The sequence below is a fragment of the Simochromis diagramma genome, unplaced genomic scaffold (assembly GCF_900408965.1).
Source record: "Simochromis diagramma unplaced genomic scaffold, fSimDia1.1 OVJJ01000361.1, whole genome shotgun sequence".
Taxonomy (NCBI): Eukaryota; Metazoa; Chordata; class Actinopteri; order Cichliformes; family Cichlidae; genus Simochromis; species Simochromis diagramma.
In genome coordinates, this window is record NW_024386860.1 from 13,229,452 (window position 1) to 13,244,575 (window position 15,124).

Genomic DNA, 15,124 nt, shown 5'->3' on the forward strand with positions numbered 1-15,124 from the left:
TTTGCGCACTGTGGTGGCACATGTATTAGATTTCCACCTGCTGCTGCTGGTTCTACTTATAGTGACCCTTAAGCTCACAGCAGATCTCCATAGCAAAAGGCAGACTGATGTCACCAACTGCCATCCACAACAGTGGAATGGAACCACTGTAGCTCCTATGCTCTATACATTTTTAGAAGTTGTAACGGCCGCCGTTTTCTGAGTATTTATTACACGGCGTGCTGCTGGGAAAAGCCTGTTCTAACGTTTGAGTTTAAGGTTTATCTTGTTTTGAGTTGTCTTTCTATTTCTCATCATTTCAGTTTATTTTGAAAAATCTCAACAGGATCTTCAGCTCTATTGTGAAAGGTTTATGTGGAAAATAAACAAGCAGACGGTGGAGCCACACGCTGGGTTTACCGTTGTCGTTATTTATGACAATGCGTAAAAACAGTCGCTTGTCCAACCGTAGTGTAGTTATATTAAACATAAGAGAAAGAGAGAACTTTAAGAAATGAATATAGCCACTACAGTACCATCAAAACGATGAAAAAAATATTGCCGTAACAGTTGATTTTGCGACACCACGAAACAATGATGGTGTAATTTGAAACAATAGACGTTTTCATATCTTCATCCAATATATATCGTTATATTTAACCGCCCTGTTTGATTTGTTGATTACAAATGCGATTGACGTATAAGGACTTATGCCTGAAATAACAATCGAAAGTGTCAAGTTTGCAGCAAGTGCAAAGTTAAGATTTAACATTAAAACTTAACATTTAAAGGCTTGTTTTAGGGCTTCTGTCCCTAATTCTTTGAGTCCTAATCTTCCGTGCCTCACAGTCATTAAATGTTCATGTGTGCTCGGTGGTTGAGGTTTAAAATCACTTCCAGGTGCATGAAGATTTTCAATGAGGCAGCAAAAGCGTTGGCTTCTGTCTGTTGCATTGAACTCTTGCAAAACTGGTTAGTAGGACAAAGTCTAAGATGCATTTACCACAGGTTGCCTGCCAGTTCTTCTTGAAGGTTTGACTTTGCATAGAGCAATAAAGTACTCTGACAGCACTGGTCAGCAAAATAAAGTGATATCTTTTTCTTTCTCTCTGTCTCTCTTTCTGTCTCTTTTACAATCTTGGCAACACTTAATTTTCAAAACAGCCAGACGTGTCCATGAAGGCAAGGCTACACCCTATTAAACATTGAGATGAAAAGCACTTATTAAGTTCTTGTCAACATAAATAAGTTTAGGCGTGTGCTGTGAGTCAGCAACTATAAACCAGTTCTTGGCCAGTTTCCAAAGCTGTTGTAGTGAGCAGTATTTACTCATGATCGATTGTCAGCTGATTTTTGTTTTTAAATCCTTCACGAGGTTCAGGGTTCCTCCGAAGCAGCTTCTTGTAACTCAGCTTCTATCTTTCTTATACTGCACATGTGAAAGGCCACAAGTTCCTAGAGTTCATGTAGGGGAAAAAAACACAAGAGTACAAGAGTCCAGCGCTTGTTCCTGCAAATAACACGAAACAAATTGGATACAGAGACGGAGGCTGTTGAGAGAGGACAAGCCAGACTAGATGACCATCTGGCCCTTGCAGTGTCAGTGACCCAACCAATATGCTGTTGATCTTTTTCCCTTAAATAACTCCAGTCTTTATTGCTACAGCCTTTATCAAAACCTCAGATCATGGAAGAAAAACTCTGGGTTGTAAACAGTGGGTTGTTCGCTTGATTACAGTTGCGTGCTTGTGCTAGTGTGTGCGTGAGTGGAATCTTGTTGATTGTCTGCATGAGCTGATTGGTGGTGATTTGTGCGAGGGAGGGATGGAGTGACAAAGTAAATTGAGGCGGGGAGTGGAGTTGTTGACTGCAAAGTTGTAGGCTCACTGTATAACTTGTCTGCAGCTTGCTACATAAGTCATGTTTTTTTTCTTGGGGCTTTTCATAGCACAAAAAGGCAGCAAAGCAACAACTAGGGTCCTCTCAAAAGACATTAATCTGAAGCTGGCACCGCTCTGAAATGATCACCTCTCACTTCATGTGTCTTTATTATGGTTTAACAACCCTCTAGAGTTGAAGATTGTTCTGTTTGTTTGGTTTTTTGTTTTCTTTCTCAATAATTAAAGCCTGAGGTTAAGCAACACTAACTTGCCTTTTAAATAAATAAATAAATAAATAAATAAATTCTGTTTGGGGTACCTATTGGGACTAAATATTGGTTCACGGTATGAAGGAAAGCAGCACTGTATTCAGCTACAGCCATGCCTCCCAGTGGTGCTGCAGCATTGTCACTGCTACTGGATTTCAACATGGAAAACACGGCTACTCTCGCAGAATCCAGGCGTGTGATTAAGAAGTTTGCAAAACGATGCCTGAGTGCCTTTTTTAATGTCTTTTTTTCTTTTTCACAGTTTATTACTTGTGTAAAACTAAGAAATACAGAAACAACCAGCTGACATTTGTCCAGGAGGGAAATTCTAGGGCTCTGTAATTTAGTCATTTGTGTAAGAGGGTGGCAGTTTGGAGATTTTTATTTATTTATTTATTAGGATTTTATTGGAAAACATTCCCACTCATATTTCCAGTGGCTTTGACTCTTAATTAAATGCAGCCTCTAAGCAACCTTTTATAATTTATGACTGTATGATGACAGAGTCGAAAGAAATCCTGTCTCTTCAGCAGAAATATACACGTCTGATGGTTTAATGCTACATTCATGCAAATATTGCCTGCTGTCCTTGTTTCAGCTCAACTGTTTGTTCTTTCATTTTTTTCTCTTTGCTTCTCTCTTTGGTACCCCTCCCTTTCTCTTCTGTTCTCTGCTCCTCCCTGTCATCACCTTGGCAAAAACCCTTTCACAGGCCCTGAAACACTTAATTGACTTTTCATTGGCACAAGCTGTAATTGGCTTTTAATCACCGTTTTACATCATGTTTTGAAATTCAAATCAGCAGTGTCAGCTCAGAGAAAGGGGCCTCTTCAGTGCTTTGCTGTCATTCACGGATGCTACAAGAGGAGCATCTCAGTATTGATGGCATGTTTAACATCTTTCACTTGCTAAGTGAGTGAACGGAAACTTCAGGTTTTGTGTATAAGGTCCCTTCTGCAAGCACCAATCTACAGACTGAGTGATACTTGATAGAAAACATTTGGTTTCGCTGTGGCTCTTTCTGACAGGCAGCAGTTATGAGACGTTAGCATCATTTGCACAAGAACTCAGTTGGAACCAGGTAGATGGTGCCTTTCTTGACCTCTCTCACCATTTAATGCTAAAAGAACCCAAACAAAACCCACCAAGTTCCGAGTATCATAAAACTAATATGTCATATCCCAGTACATGCAGTTGAAAATAATGGACAGCTTAATTTATGTAACAGTAAAAAGCAAAGGGAAGTCATAAATACGTCAACAACCTCAAAAAAGTGCATTGTGTTATGCAAACAATGCTCTTTTTGCTCTTATGGTGTCTATAATGTAACTATACAGAGAGAAATATGTATATAGGTTGATGGGTTCCATTTATAAACTTGCCATGGATTTGGCTGAAGGCCACGTCAGGCATGAAGATGTGCATTGTGAGCACTGTTCGATAAGTCAGGGTCAGTCTTCCACCTCCGCTCAACACTCTAAAAGCAGTTCCCACGCTCTCTGTTACCGATGGATGAGAGATGAGAGCAGCCGTGTACACTTGGATGGCATCAGTTTTACAGTACCCCCCCCCCCCCCCCGTGTGTGTGTGTGTGTGTGTGTGTGTGTGTGTGAGAGAGAATCTCTCTTTGTTCTGACCAACTGTGAGCCTGGCAGCAAAACCTGAGCCGTGCATCAAGATGTCTGTAAACTCCTATACTTCAGCATGGCCTGTAGTTATTTGTGCTTTGCTTGGATAGCAAATCCCTTCACGATTCCCAGCTCTAACCCTTTCTCACATTGGTTAAAGAGCCATAGGAGACAAGGATTAGCATACATAAGTGTTTTTTTTCTTTCTTCACTTTCTGTCTCCCTTTCAACTTTTAACTCCTTTGTTTTTTTGTTTTTTTTCACATCAACCCTCTCTCCTCTTTGTCGATTCCTGTCACTTTCTCTATTTCCTCTTTTCATTTTCTCCTTTTTACTCGTTTCTGTGTTTTCACTCTCTCCTCTCCCTGGTGGCTGAATGATCGTGAGTGACGTTTAGCAACTCTTCAGCCGCCAGGAAGGCTTTGGGAGAGAGCCCACTCTTTTTAGAGCATCCGTGATGCTCCCCAACAAATTGTGACACTAAGACGAAATGTAAGCTGGCAGCCAGCGTGTAAACCGTTCAACTCCTTAGACCCTGGACAGTTTTTTTGCTCCACTGCTGCATAAGACTTATTTCATTCTCCTTTCACATTCCTTCGGCACCCAGCTGGAGAATGGAAAATAATATTTAGATTTTTTTTTTTTTTTTTTTTTAACTTCTGGAACAGAGCAGAGGAAACCCTGTTGCTCGACAACCCCTCCCACCACAGCCTTTCAGCTGCTCCAGTGTCTTTCCTTAATTTAGGATGTAATTCAAAGATTTTCACTTAAATTCTTCGTTTTCTCACTCATTTCTGTCTCACCTCCACTAAAACGTTCCTTTCAGTTTTCATTATCATTGAACTGTCAGGACAAAACCTCCTTGTTGTAAATCACGGTTCTCTTTCCACCCCAGCAGGAGGGATTCATTTTCCAATTCACTTGCCACATGTGATTAATTTTAGTTGAATTGTGAGGGAGGCAATTATGATTTCAAGTAATTCATATATTACTTAACATTGAATAGTCTCCTTAGGTCATCATTCAGGCGCTATATTAACTTTAAATAATCAAAAATAATAAGACTGTGATAATGCACATTCTGAAACTGAAATGGGAACTCCGAGCGTTAATATCTTTTGGGTTTGTGACTTGGCAGATTCATGTGTTATTAAACACCCAGTCAAATTTGAATGAATGGAAAAAATTAATTAGATCAAATGATTGAAGGTCTCTATTTGCCAGTAGCTGATCTAATCATTCAAATATTCCATTCTAGTTCATTAATTCTAATGTTCGAAACACTGTAAAATGCTAATGTTGTTGCTAAGTCTTGATGTACATATGCCAGTTTATTATTTTTAATAGTCCCGTTAATGCTCAAAAGAATTACGTGAACTAAGTTGCCCATTTGTGCACAGCCCTAATTGGTACACTATGTGCAATTCTAGTATTTTATGAATAATACTAGCTTATTTTGAATTTGATGGAAATTCAGTTCAATTCAGCAAGTCTCGCAACAGTTGGGATGGGGCAACAAAAGACTAAAATAATAAGTGGCACTGAAATGAGAGAGCTGGAGGAACATTTTATAACAAACTGACAAGATGTCACTTAACCTAGTTAGCTCATTGGGGAAAAAAAAAAGAAAGAAAAAAGAGCATTTTAGAGAGGCAAAGTGTTTCTGATGTAGTGCAGGTTGAAGCTCTAGCACGCAGAGAAGAAGCCATATGTGACCGTGATCCACGGGTCTCGGATTTGCAAGTCATTGCATTGTTTTTCTATAAAGCGCCCACACTTTTTTGGATTTGGGATGCACATGAGCAGTGCATCAGTAGCTGTGGGTTGGGATGATAAATGCTGGCAATGAAGATGGTTTGTATGAGCTTATTTAATTGTAATAAGGGGATAATCCTTAAATTCCAGCTGGCTTCAATAAAAATGAGAAGTTCCTAATGTAAAATGGTCACAGTATGGTTTCACTGTGGCTCGTCTGAGCTGCACTGTCCTGGTGAATAAGGGCTAAAATTCTCAAAAATAAAATCTGTAGAAAAACCCCAAAACACAAAAAGTCACAGTCAATACGACTCTTCACAAAATCAATCCACTGCTGCTTTTGATTCGGGAGAATGAGCTGTTCTGCAAATTTTGGCTTCCAGGGCGGGTACGTTGGACAAGGACATAGCTAGTGTAAGAAGCTGTGTGCTGCTGTACCAGTAAATGTAGTAACTGATTGAGCGGGAAAACCACAGACTTAAATGTCAATGGTAAAACCGCACACACTGTGTAAAGTGTCTCTCCCACATTAGCTCAGTAGTTCAGCAACCTCTCATATTAAGCTTCAGCAGGTCTTCTGTCCAACCCTTCGTTACTGATGACCCATTATCAGAATCTTTGTCCCTCTGAGGCTGTGAAACCAGACTGATAACGAGGCTTGCCATTTGAAAGGCCACAGTATTCTCACTGTGTCATGTCTCATTACAAACCACCACGATATTTGTTTACATCCTCTCCTGGCCCCTGAGCGCTCTTATCAAGACCTTTTTTGTAAGAGCCCCTGCAGTCCAAAACACCTTCATCAGAGATGGGTCTGACAATTTCTGCATTAGTGTGAAGTGCAGTTGCACTCTATATTTTCCATCCTCTGCTGCCCCCTCCTCAATTATTTTTTTTCTTTTTCAGTGAGATGAGTCTTATTTCTGCACAATTGCACTGATTGTAATCTATTCCAGCTTTTTTTTTTTTTTAAAAAAGAGCTCAACCTGAAATGAAGCCATTCATCACAGAGTAAACAGCATAGCAGAAGGGCAGGAGCAGGAGAATGTTAAGAGAAAATGCTTGGGGTAGAGGCAACAGAAGAGAAATCCATGCTGAAAAAGCAAACAAAGCATGACACCCTTTGCCTGACAGAAGTTCGCCGTCCCCTGCTCTCCTCACGAGGATGTGACATTTAAGAGGGTGGTGTCTTGTTATTGCAGGCCTAATTAACATTCCACGTTACGCCAGCTGGAGATGGACACCCTGCCAGTGCCGTCCCCCTTTTCACCCTCGTGTTTGTCCATGAAGTTCTTTGCTTTCTCTAAGTGTAACTGGCTCTCAGTGTTCCCTCATGCCCTGAGGTCTTTATTGTGTGACGATGCACACGGGCTCTGCCAATGTCGTCTCAAATGTTCCACTGTGGTCAGTCTATTTGCCATTGCCAGAGGTGTCAGGCAGTAGTAACCATGGTGACAGTGTAAGGTCTGAATTGTTGGAGGTGTCGGAGCCCTCGGGGGTGCTGCAGATCTAACTACAAGAATCTGTGGCGCCCAGTGAACTTTCTCTGTCAGGTCAGTTACCGTCTTATGACATGATGTCGAAAGTGATTGATTTCATTTTTTTTTAAAATTTTTTTTTTTATTTATTTTTTTTATTTTTTATGAAGACGTATTTAAATTTAAATTTAAATATATTTCTCAATATATCAAAGTGGCCGTGTCTGTGGAAGTTTCTCTTTGATAGTTTTGTTTCCACCATGAATGTTATGATTGCTGATGTGATTATTTTTGCATTTTTATTTCAACCTTAAAGCTGCTGTTTTTAGAATGGGGTTTAGAGGAGAATTCCTGTCTGACCAAATCAATTACCGTCAGTTTAAAGCAGTAAACCGGTTGGTTAAATTTAAAGATCCCAAAGCAACAGTTAAATAAATGGGCGACTTTAGTCTAAGAAGACCTGCACAACTTCCAAACTGCCACGAGGATGGTTTTGGCAAAGGATTTCTCTCTGAAATAAAGTAGGTTTAAAGCAGGGAGCTGTTTTTGAAGCCTAAAGTTGACAGAGGTGAGCGATCCTGTTCACTCCTGTGCTAGTGATTTGGTAAATATAGAGAAGCTTAGTATGTAGACCCTGAATGCTATGACCATCATGTACATGCATTTCTATAGAGATTAGAAGGGAATTTGGGGATTTCTTTTTTTTTATTATGTACTTCTCTCACACACAGTCGATATCACCACAGAGCTCATTTAAAATTTGAAGTAACTCTTCAAAAATGTTACACCAAAAAACAGTTTTTTTTGTTTTTATTTAGTTTGGTTTGATGTTGGTAATGATCAAAGCAACGATTTAACAAAAAAAGAAAAAAACCCATCTCTATATTCACTCGCCATCCTTCAGTGCTTTCCAGAAAGAGCTGAAAACATTTAGTGTGTGAGAACAAGGAGCAATCTGACATGCAGGGCAGGGGGTACAGAACTGAAAGAAAACAGAAAATTGCAGACAACAAATAGTGGATACTGACTTTGAAGTATATATATTTTTGTTTTGGTACAGGCGCTGTACTTAACTTATTATACTTGATGCTCAGATGTTGTCCTTTTTGCACAAAACCTTAAACACTCTTTTCAATGGAGAAACAGAGTGACATAATATCGGACGTTGCTGCAAAGAAAGTAAATTAACGTTATAGCGTTTATGGACCTCTTGAAAAAATGCGAGACCTCCTTTCCCCCCCCCCCCCCCCTGCTGTTGGTCCTCATTTCAAAAAAAGGGTGGAAAGCTTAGATATGGAACAACAATTTGATATTAGAGCATTAATTCTTGAGTAAAATTAAAGAATTACAGAACCAATTTTTTGAGAGATAATTTCAAATAAAAAGCTTGAAATATTGTTAGTCACACAATTGTCACACATGTCACACTGACAATATTGTGAAATAGTGTGAATGTGAGGTATCCATCATTACCATAAGTAGTGGTGTGTGCACCTTAACCAAATAATACAGCATGAAGCTGTGCACAAAATGTGTCCTAGAATTCTTCAAACTAGCCAAAAATACACCAAATAAATTGGCCCCCTCCTGGTTTTAGCACATGTGTATGTGCTTCATTGTGATTTATTCATCACCTCAGTGTTTGGCTACTTATCAGCAGTGCAGGCAAGTATTGAGCTTGTGGAGATGATAGAATTGTGGGACTTGCTGTGCCGGGCTGGAACAATAGACGATGAAAATAAGAGTGGCAGTGCAGAGTTGGGGTGGGGGTGGGGGTGGGGGGGGGGCGTTGTCACTCGTGTGAAAGATGGATGCCACACAGAGCCAGGGCTGAAAGTGGGACAGCTCTCAGAAGGACAACCGGGAGACAAAGGGCTAAGATACCAAAAAGCCTCAGAATCGGCAGTCTGAGGAGATCTTTCAAGGACTGATTCCGCAGTCCTCTGTTTCAGACATGCCAGTCTAATAAATAATAAGCATGCGCGGTTTGGTTTTGAAGTTTATGGCCCCTTCTCTGCTGTCAGTTCAAATCAAACTCCAATTTAGATTGTATTCCTCTGCGCATTTGTGCCTCTAACTGTAGTGCTTTCTCCCACTGGTAGTAAATTCCAGTGACATTTCATCGTCTTTGATATCCTTGATTGTGTACTTCACCTCAACTAAAACACAGCCTCTGAGTCTGTGCTGGTCTCTGTAGACTGTCTCCACTGATCAATTCTTCAGCCCATCTGTCTGCCAGGCTTATTCACAGGGCCGCACCGTAGGCAGACGAACTCTCACGGCAGGAGTCTTCATTAAACCAATCCTCCCTACCTCCTCCTCTCCCTCCCTCCTTTCCTTTTTCTATCTCTCCACAGGCCTGGGGAAAGTTAATAAGAAGATTCGATCAGCTGGCAAACCACCCCCCCACCACCCCCACCTTCCTCGACGCCATCCTCTTATCCCAGCCATCGTCTTTGTCCAGTGTTGCTGTGACTCACTGACATAGTTGGATGCTGGTGAGTCAATAATGGTCTAACCTCAGCTGTTTTTTGATGGGGTTAGATCACTTAATTTGAGAAATATTGCTAACTGTTCCAAGTATCAGATGTAACTACAACAGTATTAACGCAGCTTTATCAGTTGTAGCAAACGTTGTTCTGCCTTATGTTCATATCATAGCTTGATTAAAGCTGCTAAGTAAGTGAACTTATATTAGCTGTAGTTTCTTGTTTGTATACTGTTGGAAACTAATGATACAAAGTAATCCCATCTTTTTCTGTGATCGGTTACTTGTAAATGAAAATCCTGTAAATAGCTTTACCTCACTTCACACCAGTGTAAATCACTGCTGTCTTGATCTTAGGGTTCAGGCTTACGTTACTGTGCATACACAGAAATAACACTGGTGTCTGTGTCTGGGCAGTATTTGTTATTTGTACCAAAGTTTTTATGTTGAAGTCGGGAGTAGAAGAGCACGGAAATGGGGCAAAATATGTGAACAGCAATCTTAGTGTTATTTTCATCTAAGCTGTGTTGGAGAAGGCACATTTTTGCCGAGTGTTAGGAGGATTAGAGCGAGAGGAAGTGTAAACAAAAAAGGGCTAGTAATATATGGTCATCTTCAGCCTAACAAGACTTCCCTATTTGCTGAAACCATCAGAACCTTTGTATTTTATATTTCTTTCTAGCTGCTGCTATGCTGTGTTTTGTGCGAGGTGAGGGGGTGTCGGTTTGGCTCAGTTGTCCTGCCAGAGAAATGGATTTGCCATGATGGATGGCACCAGTGGCACTGTACAGGTCTCAGCCTGTTGCTGAATCACAGCTTTAAACTAATTTTGTGGGCACAGCAGAGCCGTTGTGCTTTGTGCCCGAGCTTGGGACCTGGCTCATCTAACAGCCCAGCTGAAGCTTGCATGCCAATTACACCCCCCCCTCCAACCCCCACCATTGGCCAAGAAGAGCAGGCAAAGCAAGAAAATAAAGAAGTATCTGCTCACTTGCTGAGGCAAACACTTTGCTTTAGTGCCCTTGTAATTCAGTAGTGTAGGTAACAGCCATGCGCTGTAATATCCTGTGGGCGAGCACTGAGTTAATTTAATTATACTCGTCATGGTCACTTTCCTTCCCTGTAAAGATTGTTAACGTAAGTGTACTACTTTTATAGTCGCAATTTCTGCTTGATTCAAAACATCTCGGACATGTTGACATCTTGTTGTGATTTATAAGTAGCGTGTGAAGCTCAATGAGCACTGTTTAACCTGTGCATGCTTTGAAAAGTGATGCGAAACCCAAACTGACGAAATGTCCAAAAGTTTTTATTGATGGAATTAATTTTGCTCAAGATACTTTCATGTCACGCCCTGTTTTTAATTTTCCATAGACTGCTGCACTTGCATGTGTTTAGCTTAGATTAGAGGTTTGCTATTGTGTGGCAGGAAATGTCTTGAAATCAAGGTCTGCATCACAGCAAAGAAGAATGTCTATTGCATAGTGTTTTGACCTTGAGCCCTTTCTTGTTCTAATTACTGGTTTTGCTGTGTTCTTTAGACTTCTGTGATTCGACTTAAGCATTTCCCCGTGACATAAGATTTTGATGCAACTAGGAAGATGGTGAAGTTGTAGTTGGATTCGCAACCTGTAGGTGTCATAGGAAAAATCAAGTGCTTTCACATTGTTGGATGTCATCTCAGTCTGATATTCAGTGCCTTTATTTTTTTTAAACTTAGGATTCAATTTACTCTTATGGCGTAACAACCATAAATAATGAGCATAAACTGATTTAAATCAAAGCGCTTTTAGTCATGGTGAGTAAATGTAAACGGCTTAAAGGTGTGTTTGTTATGTTTTGGGGTATAATTAATCATGATTGTGCTCTTGACTCCAATCTCTTTGTGGGTGCTTTGCATTATTGTGCTTTTAATTTACTGTGTGAGAATTTTGACTTGGGGCGCTTTCAGAGTGAGACGCGACAACAGCAGCAGCTGCCATTTATTCTGCACGGCTCTCACCAGATTACACAGTGGCCTGCTCTGCATCCAGCAGCAACATTTTTGACATGGTCAAACTCGAGCAGCAGCAACAGAAGAAAACTGCTCATTCACGGTTCTCTACCCCCACAATGCCCTCTCTCTGTTCTCTGGTCAGAAATGACATGCGGGTAAAATAGCGTGGTGGCAACATGCTTCTGATACTTGGACCTTTTTTCACACCGACATTCTGACTTGTCACAATAGGTAAAGCAAGGCTGCATAATGGTGACTGCATCCATTCAGCAGCAGTCAGGCTTTTGAACATGCTGCTTGGCTGCCATCGCTTACTGGGACACTTCTTATGCTGAGCACAGTCCACACAATATTTTTGTTTATGTATATGATGGCCAACATTTCAGATTAGATGATTAGAGCCATAAAAGCTTTGCTTCTTGTTTCTTTTTGTCAGTCAAGCTTGTTGGCTTTCACGACATGCATGATGTCAGTGGAAAGGAGAGTCGAGCTAGAGAGTTAAGCTGTGTGTGTGTGTGTGCGTATAATAATGGCTGTCTATTCTGCTTCACAGTTCCACCTACCTAAACTGGATAATGAAGCAGTCATGGAAGATTTTTTGGGAGAATAAAAATGTGACATGCAAGTCATTGTGCAGGGACATTATAATGTACCCCAGATATGAGAGATGTGAGAGAAAACAATCAACTGACATGCACGTTAACCATTTCCAACAAGACCCTATGTTGTGTGTGTTGGACCATAACTGGGCTGTTATTGTGCAGTCTGAACTTGGTAAGCATTAATTCCACCTGCGTTTCCTCCCCCTGTGGAAATTGTGATGTAAGAATTCTGCAAATCCACAGTTTGAAAGGATATAGGCATCATTACTTAATCATAATTGGATCATGAATGAACTCTTATTCTAATACACTGTTTTTCCAGTTCACGGTTTACCTGAAATATCTTTAAACATGAAAGCTTTCAACACGCTGGCATTTGTAACAGTACAGGACAGTTAAATGCCAAAAGTAACATGGCGTCACCTCAAGACTAGACCGCAGGACTAGTCTTGAGGATGTTTGCACCTCAGTTTTAGTCAATAGTAGGGCTGCCACAAACGATTATTTTGATAGTCGACTAGTCACCGATTATTTTTGCGATTAGTCGACTAATCACATCATCATCCATTGGACGTAAAACTACAGCTTATTGCACCAGCAGCATCTGCTCTTATATAACTATCATTAGCTTACAGCTTTAAGTGTTTAAGGTATGTGCTAACTAACAATAAAGACAAGATGATAGTTTATTAAATTTTAATGAAATTTGCAGATTGTTTCGGTGAAGTTTAATAAACTCCTTGCTATCTAAAATATAACAGGACACCGGAGTAAATTCTGGAGCATCTCACACTTCTGATAATCAGCTGTCTGCTTGACGTTTATTCAGCTGTATAAAAACTATAACTTTAATCTCAGCCAAACCGATTTACTCAGGAACAAATAAAATACTAAAAAAAGCCAAACAATAACATTTTAAGTTATCCAAGTGACTCATATATCATGTTTAACCTGAGTAGCGAAAGACGGCGGTGGGTTTGAAAACGATTTGCCGGGAGTCCGGTGTTCTCACGGCTCTAGTGACCTAGCCCCCGGCTAGCTATCGAGCTAGTGGGTAACAGACGTCTCCAAAAACATCGGAGCGCTTTTGAAAATATGTGGTGTCCTGATAAACTGAGCAGATATTTGAGGTTTACACAGCTACATTCTCGCCTGAAAATATGTTAAACGTTTATTTTGTGACCCAGAAAGAATAATAAGAGTAACATTAAAACTAACTAGCTGCCGCCATTGTTGGAAACTGAGCTGGGCTGCGCTATGAATTCTGGGACACAGCTACTTCTTCTTCGGGGTTTAACGGCAGCTGGCATCCTTGTACATGCAGTGCTGCCATCTTCTGTTTCAGTGCGTTATTACACTCTTAAACCCTGCTACTTATTCCTGCGTCTGTTGGGATCTTACAAAGCTTCAAACGACGCGTCGACTATTAAATCAGTCGTTGACGATTTTGATAGTCGACGTAATCGTGACTAGTCGACTAATCGTGGCAGCCCTAGTCAATAGTGGAAAAAGTTCTGGCAGTGAATCCAGCTTAAAAGAAATTAGTCTTAGTCACGCAAAGTATGCTGCAGTTGTGCGTCATAAGGATGCATTTTAGGGTGGCTTTACCCTATTAGAATTGGTAAAACATTCTATACTCTTAGGACAGCTTTTACTGATTGCCTGTCAACGATGCAGGTAGTGCTAGGAGGCGATACAAACATTAAAGTGACAGTATTGTTCTCCTGCTATCTTTGTGCACCTACCAAAAACTCCCTGGCCATCTCATCTCTCCTCCTCTTTTAGAATCAGACACAGGGATTCATGGCAGCAGTGTGTGACCTGGGACCTGTTTGGGTCTGCAATGCATTAAGATGAATACAGCCATCCCACTGTCAGATGATAAATGGCGGGCTGCAGGGAAGGCTCTTCACTATGTAAAAGAGGTGCTTGCAGACATGGCACTTTCATCAATCAGAATGGGAACCGCTGTAATGTTGTTACACCACAGAAAAGATGTACAGTCTGTTTCCGTGCAGCACACAAATGAATCCTCTTTGTCTGTTTGGATAATGCTTTTCACCCTCTGCGTTGCAGGGGACGTGATTTGGGTGCAGTGATGAGATATTTAGGTGCATAAAGTCCTTGTTTTGAGCTTCATTTAAAAATAATCCCACTGTGTAATCAGCTGTCCTTACACAGGTGTAACGTCGCCTTATCTGCGCTACAATTTTTCCGTTTCGCTCAGACGGCAGCATCAAGGTCTCAATTAAAGTGACACCTGGTATCTCACATTCACACTTCCTCGCGAAACCCCAGCAGAGCTCCCTGACAGTGAGCCCGGAGCTGCTTAGTCAACACTTCAGAAACCCTGGAGATGATTTTGGGAAAGGTGCAGTGGAGTGCTACGTTCACACTGCAGGCAAAAGCGCATCAAATTTGACTTTTCTGACCGTATGCGACCCATATCTGATGATGGTATGACAGTTTGCACGGCACAAATCCGATATTTTCAAATCCGATCTGGGTCACTTTCGAATGTGGTACTGAATCCGATACATATCCGATGTTTTAGAAAGCGACTGCTGTTTGAATGATCATGTCGCATTAACTCTGTCTTTTACGTCACTGACACAAGACAGAAGCCAATTATCAGCTCAGGAGAAGCGCCCGAGAAGACATCGCGAACGCTTCCTGGCCATCCGGTGTAGATGTCAGTGAAACTGTTGGGAAGACAACGTTGGAGAAACGTGAACATTTTATTTATACTGTATAATCTGCAGATTCTGACAGAAATCTGCGACTGTCCTTTGAAGCACCGCTCCTCTAAAACAGCAATAAGGATAATTATTAGGTTACATTATTATGTAAATAACAAAATAGCTTAAAGCAAAAATTGGGAAACGTAAAGTCCGAAGTCTTTATATTAAGGGCCAGCAGTCAAACAATACGGTTTGCTCTGGGTCTAAACAGAGCGCGTTGTGTGTGACGTCTTCTTTTGCGCATGCGGGCCGCTTTGAGCGTTCACACTAGAGCGCGTTTGCTGTCGCATTTTATTTGTAGTGTGAAC

General features: G+C 40.9%; 1 protein-coding gene across 4 annotated transcripts in view; it reads left to right on the forward strand.

Moving 5' to 3' along the window:
* Window positions 1-15,124, forward strand: part of sema6e (sema domain, transmembrane domain (TM), and cytoplasmic domain, (semaphorin) 6E) — a 150,012-nt gene that overhangs the window by 31,678 nt on the left and 103,210 nt on the right. For 3 of the 4 annotated variants that reach the window (XM_040030639.1, XM_040030642.1, XM_040030643.1), the window contains exon 3: window positions 9,347-9,487. The exons of the other annotated variant lie outside the window; for it this stretch is intronic. The gene's annotated coding sequence lies outside the window, so the exon portion shown is untranslated. The remainder of the gene's footprint in view (window positions 1-9,346; window positions 9,488-15,124) is intronic. 4 annotated transcript variants of the gene reach the window in all.